General features: G+C 42.4%; 1 protein-coding gene across 4 annotated transcripts in view; it reads right to left on the minus strand.

The window, feature by feature from the left end:
- ACSL6 (acyl-CoA synthetase long chain family member 6) overlaps window positions 1–12,231 on the minus strand; it is a 176,528-nt gene that overhangs the window by 86,259 nt on the left and 78,038 nt on the right. The window contains exon 1 of one of the 4 annotated variants that reach the window (XM_066591138.1): window positions 8,073–8,157. The exons of the other annotated variants lie outside the window; for them this stretch is intronic. The gene's annotated coding sequence lies outside the window, so the exon portion shown is untranslated. Of the gene's footprint in view, window positions 1–8,072; window positions 8,158–12,231 lie in introns of those variants that run through there. 4 annotated transcript variants of the gene reach the window in all.

A 12,231-nucleotide genomic window follows, 5' to 3' on the forward strand; every position in this document is an offset into this window, starting at 1 on the left:
AGAGGGAGAAAAGCATAATAAAAATATATGTAAGAATATCTGCTTAGGTAGGATACAACATTTCTATAATGTAGATTTCATTACTAGAATCAAAATCATATAATAAATAATTGAAGCACAGAATGATGGAGACTTATAGTAAAAACAGGGAGGTTAGACGTCGTAAAGACTGAAGACTATAAAGTATAAAAAGTCACAAGTAATGGTAGCGTTGGTTCTCTGAAATCATACGAAGGGTGAAACATAAATTGTAGAAGAAATATAAAAATGTGAATTGTGAAATAAACACTTGTACAACGTGTTAAATAATATACATGAATATAAAATATATGAGAACATATAATACATATTAATATTAAAGGTACAATATATGAGAAAATACCACATTATGATAAAAATGCATATAAGGAATAAAAGATAGTATAATATAATATAACAGGAGTTGCACAACATTATTGATTCTTGGGTTGCAATATATAAATTATAAAGTGTAACCCATATAGGTTGGAAGACGTAAATATCTGCATTCCATAACATCATCAATATATTTGTCTGAATGGAATGCCCCACTCAGAAAATCAGATGAGGTGTAAGGGTTGGCACAAATGCCAGTGTATGATCAATAGTGCCACAAAAATGGAAGATGTGGAGCGTGTAAAATAAAGACTTTACGTCATCTAACCTCCCTATAAGGGACCTTTCACATGGTATGGAAGTAGTCTGAGCGTATATTTCTGCATCAGGACGTCTTGCAGAATTGTTGGTGCAGTTTCGAATTTCGGAAAGCTGCGACACAACACATGTGTTGTTTTCCTATATATCCTGTGTGCAACGGACATTAGGTTTGCAGCACCTCCACTTGTATAACACTCTACTCATCATAAGGCCCTTATTATGTAAGGGGGCCTTATTCGACTATTGGGTTTTGCTCCATCCAATTTTCTCTCTAGACTGATCACAGTGGCTCATGCTGGATGATAAATCTGGCACTTCTGTAGACACATTTGGCTTAGTTTACGCAAATGTTTCAAGCCAAAATTTAGGTGCACTTTTTTGGCAAACTAAATCACATTTGGGCCACACACCCTTTTCTCAAAGCCAAGCTTCCTTCTTGTGGAAGCAATGCCTCTTTTCAGATGTAGTGAAAAAAGTGACTGAAACACATCATAAATGTGGTAAAAGCAATTTGCACGAGGAAACTGTTTATTTTCCGTAGTGAATCTGTGCCAATGTATTTAAACATGGTCTGATGTACACCCAGGTCTTTAGCAATGCTTTTGTAGCCTTTTCCAACTCCATGCATCTCTGTAACACATCTTCTAAAAATTGTTTGCATAACGGCAGGGTTCACACTCACTAATCTTTCTTGAGAAGAACAGACATTAAACACACACTTCAAATTTCCACTTCTTAAAGGGGGTATCTAGTTGTAAACTACTGATGGCCTAACCATAGGATAGGTCATCAATAGTAGCTCAGTGGGTCCTGCCACTTGAGACCTCTGTTGATCAGCTGTTCACCAACCTGGTGTGCATGTGCACTGAGTTTATTTCTGCAGGAAGCAAACAGCACTGTTCCCACTGCAGTGGCTAAGCTTGGTATTACACCCACCCATTCACTCCAACAGAAACTTTACCTCCTGCAAAAATTGGCTCAATGCACAAGAGTGCCAGCCCACCAAACAGGTCTTGGGCAGCAAACTTTTGTTGATCTACTGTTGATGGGCCATCAGCAATTTTCAACTTGGTAATCCCTTTAACTGAAACAGCTTTTGGCAATTAGCTCTTAGATAAGTCATTAACACAAAAGATCACTTACTTTTCCCCCCAGCATTATGGATGTTTACTCAATGTATTCAATAAAAGACCTGCATGCTCCATCTGTTTGTGGGTTATTAGTCTAGCTCACAGGTAGTATCTTATGGCACGTGGCAGGTAAATTCTCTTTATCCCACACAACGGGAAATAAAACTAGGTGCCCCCGCAAAGCACTTTTTTCTTTTTAGCACGTAATTGCCTTAACCCGGTCGTGTTCTTCCACTGGTATTAATAAGAATACATCTGCTATACAGCAAAACCAATTACAGCACTACATGTCAATTTTCCTTTAGACATTTAATCAGCAACCTCCCACTTCTTGTAAGCATGATCCCATGTAATGGCACGCTCATTACTCAACTTGCTTAGCTTCTTAATTAAATTGTTCTTTATTTATTGATTTCGATTTTCTATTCCCAATCAGGACTGTGAAGGCCGTCATGAGATGTGCTAGCGAAGGCTGCAAAGCTAGAGCAATAATCAATAGAAAAAGTGAACCCCGCTCCCCCACACCGGACACTTTTCCATCTGCTTCTATGAGAATATTTTTAAGTATGCTATAATAAAAGTTTTGTTCTTAAAGGGTTTTTTCAGGGAAATACTATTGATGACCGATTTTCAGTATAGGTCATCAATAGTTGATCGGCCGGGGTTTGTCAGCCCCGCAATAACACAGAGGATGGAGCGAAATGATTTTGCGTTTTTGCTCTTGATTTTCTCGTGTACGGCAATTTAGCGACATGCTCTATTTTTCCGCACATTTGTGCATCCAAGATAGCATAGCAGTTTGCGCACCCCATCTGCATGAAATCGGACACTTAATCAATAACACTGGCGACTAATTAGACTGCACAGCCTGTCTAATCACAGTCTGGGTCCTCAGCGGTGCAGAAAGTACAGTAGAATGTGCAGATATGCTCACAATAGCCCTACTTTCGCAGCGCAATAATATCACGCTATCACAAGTGTATCCACGCCTATGCGCGTCTGCTGGAGCCCTAAAGGCCAAAAAAACTACTAAACTAACAAGTAATATGGAAGGAAACAGGAACCATGTAAACAAGGCTAAGGTGTCAGTAAAGCTACTCCTAATACGGCGCACATGACTTCCACTGATCATCAGTCCTTAAGTCTCAGGAATGTGTAATCTGAGTTCTGGGAGCAGTCTCAGCACTGTTGAAAAGTATCAGTTTCTAAATCCATTAATTAGCTGGCGGTGTGGAATTGTTCTGCGCCAACCTATCTGTAACACAGAGTGAATAACCTTCTATACATCTGAGATGATTCTCTATAGTTCACAGCATAAACATGTACAATATAAGTAGAACTTAAAGGGAAGTCTGGGACCCGAACACTGATGAATTCAATTGTCATGGACAATAAGCAGAATGATAGTCCTGCAGTGCTCCTGCGAGTACCATATTCCTTTCATCATTTACATAAAGAGCCTAACATTGACTTGCAGGAATGCTGTCTTCCAATAGGTGGCGCTGCAGAGGTATTATTCCATCTTGCCTATTTGCATATTTCCCAGAGGAGCATGGATGGCCTTATAAGTTTCCTCACACTTTCTAGGTGCTCTCCTTTAGGAGAAACAATACCCTTTCTGACCATCATTTACATAGGCACAGCAGCCTATTACTTGAATTGTGATGATTTGTAGCTTAAGGTCATAGTCCCTTCGATCAGTTATTGATGGCAAGTCCTAATGAACCCTTTAACCCCTTTAGTGGCATGCCTGGAAAATCTCCTGGGCTTGCTGCCCTGACCATGCAGTTAAAATTTGGTATTATGTATTCTTTCATTACAAAAAAATGTTGCAATGTGATTGTTGCATTCCTTAATAAATACTTGCGAGATGAGATTAAATTGCACTGTTGACTCATTTAAAAAATCTGACCTGTAAGGCATGACATGGTAATAATAACCCTGCCACTGAAGGGGTTAAAGGGCCACTCAGGCGAAAATACATCTTTCCATCCCTGCACCCCTCACCTGATTGATTATCACACTCTGGAGGTCTCCTGTATATATTGAGGTCACCTCCATGCAGTTCAGCTTCCTGTCTAATGCTCAGCAGGCACCATCTTGATGCAGAGATATGTCCATGCTTCCTCTTTCCCTCTTCTGTGCTATAAATATCATGATGCATCAGCACAATATTAACTGAGCAGCTAGAGCCTGTATCATCTCTGCCTGCAGGGAGGACACTGCCATCACCATCTATATTCTATATTAACCTAAATAAGCTACAGACCATAAATATACAGTCAGAAGGATGAGCTGTGATCTTCTCTACTATGACTGGGTGACAGGAGCTTTGTGATCATCAGCAGTAACTGTGATAGGAGTTTATGTCCCCCTGTAAAGAGCTTGCGTGCTAGAGTCAACCCCACAGGAATCATGCTGACTGAAAAACTGAATAACTTGAGAGAACACAAACCCAAGTAAATCTGAGCTGGTCCGAACTGAGATCACATGACCATCTGAGGACAAAGAGGCCAGGAGTTTTAGATAGGATGGAATAACGAACCAAGGTAACACTAGCTGACTTATATGTACTAGGCGCATAGCTGCATAATGAATGAAAAGTAAATTTCACCAGAGCTGATTAATGCAATTGATTCTTTTTTTTTTTTTTTTTTTTAAATCAATCATTCAGGGCTTTTTATTTATGGTCATTTCACACTTGCACTTTGGCTTTCTATTTAGCTGTTCCATCGTGGGAGGAGCAAAACACAAAGAAAACACTTCTGTTTCTCTGCCCATAGAAATGCACTGACACTAAAGACCTTCAGGTTCAATCTGTTTGTCAGTTTTGTGTCTCGATTCCAATTTTACACGGGAACAAAAATGCAGACAGCCGCACTTTTGTTTGCAGTTCAAAACACTAAACAAAAAGAAATCCGTCTTTTTTTTTACACTGTAGTCAATGGGAAACTGAAACAACGGAAAACAATCTGTTTGCATCCGTTTTTCTTATCTCTTTTTGTATCCGCCGCTGGATACCGCAACGCCCGTGGACAGGCAGCGAAGGGCAGTTATGGTTAAAGGTGTTTGTCCATCTTATAAAATGATGGCATATCACCCTCCATCCTCTTCTTTCTTGGGATTGTTGGGGGTTGCAGAGGTTGGACGCCACCAATCATAAAGTCATGGCACATCCTAGCGATATACTATTACTTTATAAGAAAAAAAATTAAGTATATATGCAAGAGAGAAATCAAAGTCCACACAAACTCAAAGAATAGAACCACCAAGTTTGTATTGTGCAAAATTGTCTTTTCTTAGTTGCAGTACTCAATATCAGGTTCCAAATGCCTCTGGAAGCAAAAATAGTACAAAAAGTGTTTACTTAAGGTTTTATAGTTGGGCCTTCCAAGGCCAAACATCCACACAAAGTCTGAACTCACCATGCCAGGCATGGCTGGATTGGTGCGAACACACTAACATTTTATCCTGAGTTATGAGCTACGCTTCACCACCATTTGTCTGAATCTGAACCTGTGTTTAGCCGATAGAATTATAATGATTCAGGTCCAAATTAATAGGTCACATTGCAATGTTTCCTGGCAGAAGAATAAAGTTTCGGGAAAGGCCTGTCTCCTGTTTCAGCATGACAATGGCCCCATGCACAAAGGGAGGTTCATAAACAATTATAAGCCACATTTAGTGAGGAAGAAAGAACTCAACTGGCCCGCCCAGACCTCTGACCTCAACCCCATGGAAACCCTCTGGGATGAATTGTAATGCTGATGGAGAGCTAGGTCTCATCACCTCACATCTACGCCTGACCTCATTAATGATTATTTGTTACTAAATGGATGTGAACCATGCAGCTGTATTTAAAAATCTACTGAAAAGCCTTTCAAGAAGAGTGGAGATTGCAAAGAAAGTCCCTAGTAATGCCTAAGGTTTGTGAATGACATGCTCAACAAGCACATACAGACTTGAGGTTACGTCTTCCACATAATTTTGACTGTGAAATCTATGCAAAATTACAATGATCGGGCAAGAGAAAGAGAAAATGTCATCATGAAAGGAAAAATCTAGCTGCCTTCAAAAGACAGATGTAGGCTTGGGTGCGGCTATTACAAGTGGATTACGATTAAACTATGATACAACACACTTTCATGTGAGGAACTTAGAGCGTATCTATGCATTCAAAAAATTTCAAAAGCAGCCCAGAAGTCTTTATTGGCTGCTGCTTTGCTACTGCTTGCACCCAGTTTGAGTTCAATTCAATTTTTCATGTAGATTTTCCACTTTTTCTGCTGCCCTGCTGTTTACACTCCACAGGTGTGTGTGTGTATGGGGGGCTAAACCAGCCACTCTGCCAGTGCTGTACTAGTTGGGACTTCCCCTCCCACACTTTCTATGCTGCCTTGCATAGCCCTACTCCAATCAGTTGCAAGGCAGCATCCGAATGCCAGCTCCTCTGTTGCATGTAGTAACTAGCATTGTCCCCATGTCCCTGTTACTAGAGAAGCCAAATGCCTAATAACAGGCAGTGGATTGCAAAAGCTGCTGGAAGGGAGACCATTATTGGCAATAATTTAAAACTTGATTTTCAGTGTTAAAACAAAAAAGTTAATACAAGTGTTTTACAAGATTGATGATACACACATGAGCTGCTGGAAGAGTCATGTGAAAAGCTAGTGTCCACTTAATTAACATATAAGATGGCCACATTTTGCAAGATGTCATTATCATACTTTGTATTTTAGCACGTTTCCTGGTTATTTGCTTTTTCTAGTCCTGGTTCATATGTTGCTTCTGTCACCTGGCTTTTGTTTTGTTCTGGTTAAGATACCAGAGTACATCTTTAGGCTGTGTTCTGTTTTGTTCTGACTCTGATCATCCAGCAATAATGAGCCCCAGCACCCAGACATTGTCTGCTGACTGTCCTGACTATGTGTTATGTTGCACTGTTCTAGTCTTCTGGTGCTCCACCTCCATTCACTGATCTCCACCTCCATTCACTGATTTCCACCTCCATTCACTGATTTCCACCTCCATTCACTAATCTCCGCCTCCATTAACTGAATGATTAGCGCACCTGTGTAAAAGCAGGCAGTTTATTGCCTGACAATTAGCCCAAAAAAGGATCCTAACACATTAATGTCCTGATTCATCAAGAGAGATGTTTCCTATTCCTGTCTTGATATAAACTGCACTGAAGAAAGAATTGGGAAAATTATTAAGAAGCGCACACCTCTTAATAAATTTGGCATATCCTTACGACAGTCTGTGCACCAGAAATCACATTTATGCCAGCTATTCCTAGAAATATAGAACGGTAGAGTTAAAGGGACCTCCAGGGTCATCAGGTCCAACAACCCCTTATTCCTGTTGTAAATGATAGTATGTCATGCTATATGAGATCACTTTTGGAAATATGACATGTTGTAAAAGCTAAGAAAGTTGCAATATTTTTGCACATAAAAGCTTGCACTACAATTTACAGCTTCTTTACTCTGTAAGTACATTGATGAATTTTCCACTAAATGTATATTGATGACATGGGTGATCTACTGTAACCACATCAAATGCTAAACACTTACCAGATCACATCATTATCAAGTACTGCAGGTAAAACCACCCAACAAATAAGAAGAACCTTCACGTCAACACAACCTCTTACATTACCCCCAATGTAACCCAAATAAGAATCATACACCAGAAAGAAATGTTAACATCGAATTCATTCCTAAGGCTGGCTTCACACGGGCGTATTTGCACGCAATATACAGTGAACAGAACCCATTGATTTCAGTGCGTTTACATGCGCAGATTTTTTCTGTACATTTCGGTTGTAAAAAAAAAACTCAGCACGTTCTATTTTCCTGTGCACCAAAATTGCCCATAAAAATCAATGGGGATGCACAAATTTGTGCACAAAATGCTAGGGGATGCTTGAAACACTGCCTAATTGCATAGGAAAAAGAACACATCTGGACTGATTAGCCTGATTAGCCTGATTGGCTGGAAGCATTGGCGCATATTTTCTTCATGCACAATTGCAAAAAGTATAGTAAAATATGCCGTTGTGCATGCAAAAAAGCAACATCTGTTCCGCAAAAATGCAGCGCTCATGCGCACACAAATACACATAAGCTCAGGTGAGGCCGGCCTTAAGCACAGAGCAATCTGCAGAAAACATGAAATGTCAAAAATTGCGATTCCCTTATTTTAAAAAGAGTCTTACAGAGCACAATAGACAAAATGCATGACATATACTGCATATATACTCACTATATACTGATATCCCCACCACTCAGGCTGCTCTCTGCCATTAACCTTCCAGTCTTCTTCTAAGTTAGCGAGGATTTCAGAGTTGTACAGAGACGGCTCAGCATGCGGTGTGATGATGTATACAAATGTCATACTAGTGCTAAGCAACAGCCAGGAGTGAGACTACAATGTGCTGCGGGGAACAATAGACGTATATTCCCACATTCCTTTGTTTGCACTGGCAAGCCGTATAATCCAGAAAGAATCAAAACTGTATTTAAGAAAGTACAATCTGCATGATAAGAATGCCTCTTATTGCTTCTCCCATCTGCAGTAATGTTCTCCGTCTCCTCGCACGCACAGTAGTGCCGAATCTACAGAGAGACTTATTTCAACATTATGTAAATCTTTTTTTACCAACTTACAAATGTGATACTGTAAAGCAAAGAGGTTTGCCAACCGGGCGTCTGACTCATTCTACGTTGGTGCTTTCAAAATCCCAAAAGTGGGTGTATACAGAACTGTAATGTGGCTCGGAGACAAATAGATGTGCCTGAATGCCTCATAATGCAGCACAGCTCATATTTTTCTATCACTCATCCATGAACTACATATTATTGTTAATTATTTAATGTCACTCAGTACGGATGCAAGAAAACTAGAAGCATGATGGACATTGCGAATAGGCACCAAGCTGTGGGAAGTCGCAGTCAGCCATACATTTCTCCTGTAGTGGCTGCTGCGGGGGAAATGTATATTACAAGATGGCCTTTCAGTAATACAATGATGGCTCAATGTCAACCAGAGCGGGTCATAGAGGAGACTCCGCTTTATAGGCCTTATTGACCCTTTCTAATCGACTGTCTGACATCTTAAGACTTGGCTGTACAGCTCCAATGTTGGAAGACATACATCGAGGTCCTCTTACTGTATATTGCCAGCCACTCTGCTGTCGTAGCCTATCCAACATGTCACCTCATGCAGTACTGGCTTTAGCCAGCAGATAGTGCCATTGTATAACAGCAGAAAAAGAGTAAGCCCCCTAGGAAAACCAGGATACAAATTGGATTGGACAGGGTTAAGACATATTCCCTGGGGTGTGATCTTCACACAAAACTGTTAAATGGATTTTGTCACCATGGTCATGAAGTTTGACTCAGGGCTTGGATCCAAGTCGCGGAGGCGGGCTGCATGGCCTCCCCGCCCACAGCATGTGCCGTGACAGCTCTCTCCTTATACACAACAGGGGAGGAAGCTGTCAATCTGCATGATGGCAGTGGGGAGAAGTCAGCACAGCTGAACTCTGAGACTCAGAAACTTATGCAAAAAAATTGAGAATCTTCTCATTCCTGCACTGGCCTCACCACTTTTTAAAAAACTGGTAACACTAGCCTGTTCCACTTTTTAAAAGTAGTGGAGCCAACACAGAAAGGAGAAACGTTGCACAATTTTGCGCAAATGCATGTTTGCGCAAAAAGCTGTGACTTTTTTTAAATCTGGAAACTGGTGTGAAACCTTTAAAGAGGTAGAATACTACTGATGGGAGGATACTACTGATGACCTATCCTTAAGATGGGTTATTAATAGTTGATCGGCAGGAGTCTGTCTCTTGGGATCTCGACTGATTAGCTGAGCGGGCGCGTGCTATCAGCGCCGCAAATACACAGAGGTCGGAGCCAGGGGCATAGCTTAAGGGCCTGGGTGCAAAAATTTATCTTGGGGCCCCATCCAACTTCTGTTAACTCTTTAATGCAGAGGCGTAACTTGAAGCTACTGGGCCCCGATGCAAAACCTGTAACAGGGCCCCCAACTATAATGCTTTATTCATAGTACTGGCTCCCTATATGGAGAAGGGAGGCTTTATGGGCCCCCTAAGGCTCCTGGGCCCCCACATCATCTGCAACCCCTATAGTTACATCAGTGGTCAGAGAGGAAGCAGCGGAAGTCTCCGCGCCAACCTCTGTGTAGTGGTTGGCGCTTGAAACTGCAGTTACAAGCGCCGGCCACTACACAGGGGTTGGCACAGAGATGTCCACTTCGACCTCTATGCATGTGCGGTGCTGACAGCATACACCCGCTCAGTTGATCGTCTGAGCGATGCACCCCAGCCAATCAACTATTGATGACCTATCCTGAGGTAGTAAATTTCCCCAAGTTTCTACACCTGTAAGGAGGCCCCCTCATCCGGTAGGGCTCCACAGCAGCTGCTGCAATGTACAGTACTTACTCCTATACTGGGAAGAGCCAAGAGTTGTAGTAAACGCTTTTAGTTTTCTATGAAAGGCTTCTTTAAGGCTCCTACAGATGAGTGTAGGCATTGATACGCCCGTGATAGCATGAAGGAAGCACTATCGCGGTCTATCGTGTGCGTATCAACACATTTTACTGTACTTTTCTGTACTACCGGGACTGTTCATATCACCGGTGATTGAACAGGCTGTGCAGCCTAATTAGTCCCCTAGTTCAGTGGTGATTTCATGCAGATCGGGTGCATACTTGGCCCCCCCCATAGACTTCTATGGTGGCATGGTTGCATACAAAAATAGTGCATGTCCCATGTTTCTTCATTTGCGCAAAATTGCATAATGGAAGGGAACCCATTGCAATCAATGGGTGCTATTCTCTGCTTTTTGTCTGCAGAAGCTCTTTAAGTATGATTTAGATGATGACAAATTGGAACTCTTTTACTTATTGCTCTGTCGAATAATTAGAAAAATAATTGCAGAGAAGGAACTGCTCAGCTATAGCATGAGAAATAACATCTCAGAGCCCGGTACACAGCGGGAGAGTGGAACTTCGATCCAGCGTAGCAAAGAGAGCAAATAGACAAACAGCTGAACAAGCCATCGCTAAACTTCAAACAGCTTCCATGCTGACCAACAGAGGCTGGAATAAAAATAAGAAAAACCTCACACTGGATGTGTGATCTCTGAAGAATAGCTATTTTACAGCCGAAATCGAAACGTGAAATCACATTTATGTTCTTAGCAACTTTAGTGAGATTACTAGGACGATCTACTACTAGTGGTTGCAAAGCCCTTAAAGGGGTGGTCTCGCGAAACCAAGTGGGGTTATACACTTCCGTATGGCCATATTAATGCACTTTGTAATGTACATTGTGCATTAAATATGAGCCATACAGAAGTTATTCCACTTACCTGCTCCGTTGCTAGCGTCCTCGTCTCCATGGTTCCGTCTAAATTCGCCGGCAGCTTGCTTTTTTAGACGCGCTTGCGCAGTCCGGTCTTCTCCATTCAGCACGAGCCGCTTCAGTGTGCTCCCCGCTACAGCTCTTCTGCGCATGCGCAGACGAGCTGTCACTGCTCGGGAGCGCGCTGCAGCGGCCATTCTGTACCATCCTCTGTTAGAGGAAGGTGCAGAAAGTGGAGCTGCCCAGCGGAGAAGCCCAGCCCAGCCCAGCAGCCCCGAGAAGCGTCTCAGGTAAGTGATGGGTCGGGGGGGGGCTGCCGCTGCGCCGGGCTGCGCCGGGGGGGGCTGCCGCTAGGCTCCGGAACCTAGCGCTGGGCTCCGGGGCCTTCACCTGGGCTGAGGGTCTAGCGCTGGGGAGCCGGGGGTTAGCGCCTTACCTGCTGCCTGGCGGTGGGTGACTGGTCGGCGGCTGCGGGGCGTCTGGTCGGCGGCTGCGATGCGTCCGGTTGCCATGGAGACACAGCTGGCGGCGTCTCGGGAGCGCGCACGTCGGGCTGCAGCGAGCGACGGGGAAAGAGCCGGCGGCCATCTTGAGGAAACTTTTATAAGTTGCTGAAACGCTGGAACGGTAAGTACGAACCAGCTAGAAATGTCATTTACAGGGGGGCTTAGTTATGTATGCTTAATGGGGGGGACTGGGCAAAAAAAAAATTTAACTGCTTCCTCGAGACATCTCCTTTAATATGCAAAACTATTTTCTTTTGGTGGAAGCAGTATGAATGATACTATAGATAACACTCATGACCTCTATTTTCATATTTATACCATATTTGTATCTGACTTTGTTATACTGCAAATGTAGCGGTGTGTAGACAATCATTTTTACATGACCCTCGTATACATATAAAACTGTTTGAGTCCATCACTAGCCATATTTGTGTATAAGAAGGTAAGAGCTGCAATGGAGTGCATGGGGAATGCAGTGGGAAAAAGGGGTTCAGGTTTCCAAGGGAGAGTGTAGAAGCAGGCT

This window comes from Eleutherodactylus coqui, chromosome 2, assembly GCF_035609145.1.
Source record: "Eleutherodactylus coqui strain aEleCoq1 chromosome 2, aEleCoq1.hap1, whole genome shotgun sequence".
NCBI classification, from domain to species: Eukaryota; Metazoa; Chordata; class Amphibia; order Anura; family Eleutherodactylidae; genus Eleutherodactylus; species Eleutherodactylus coqui.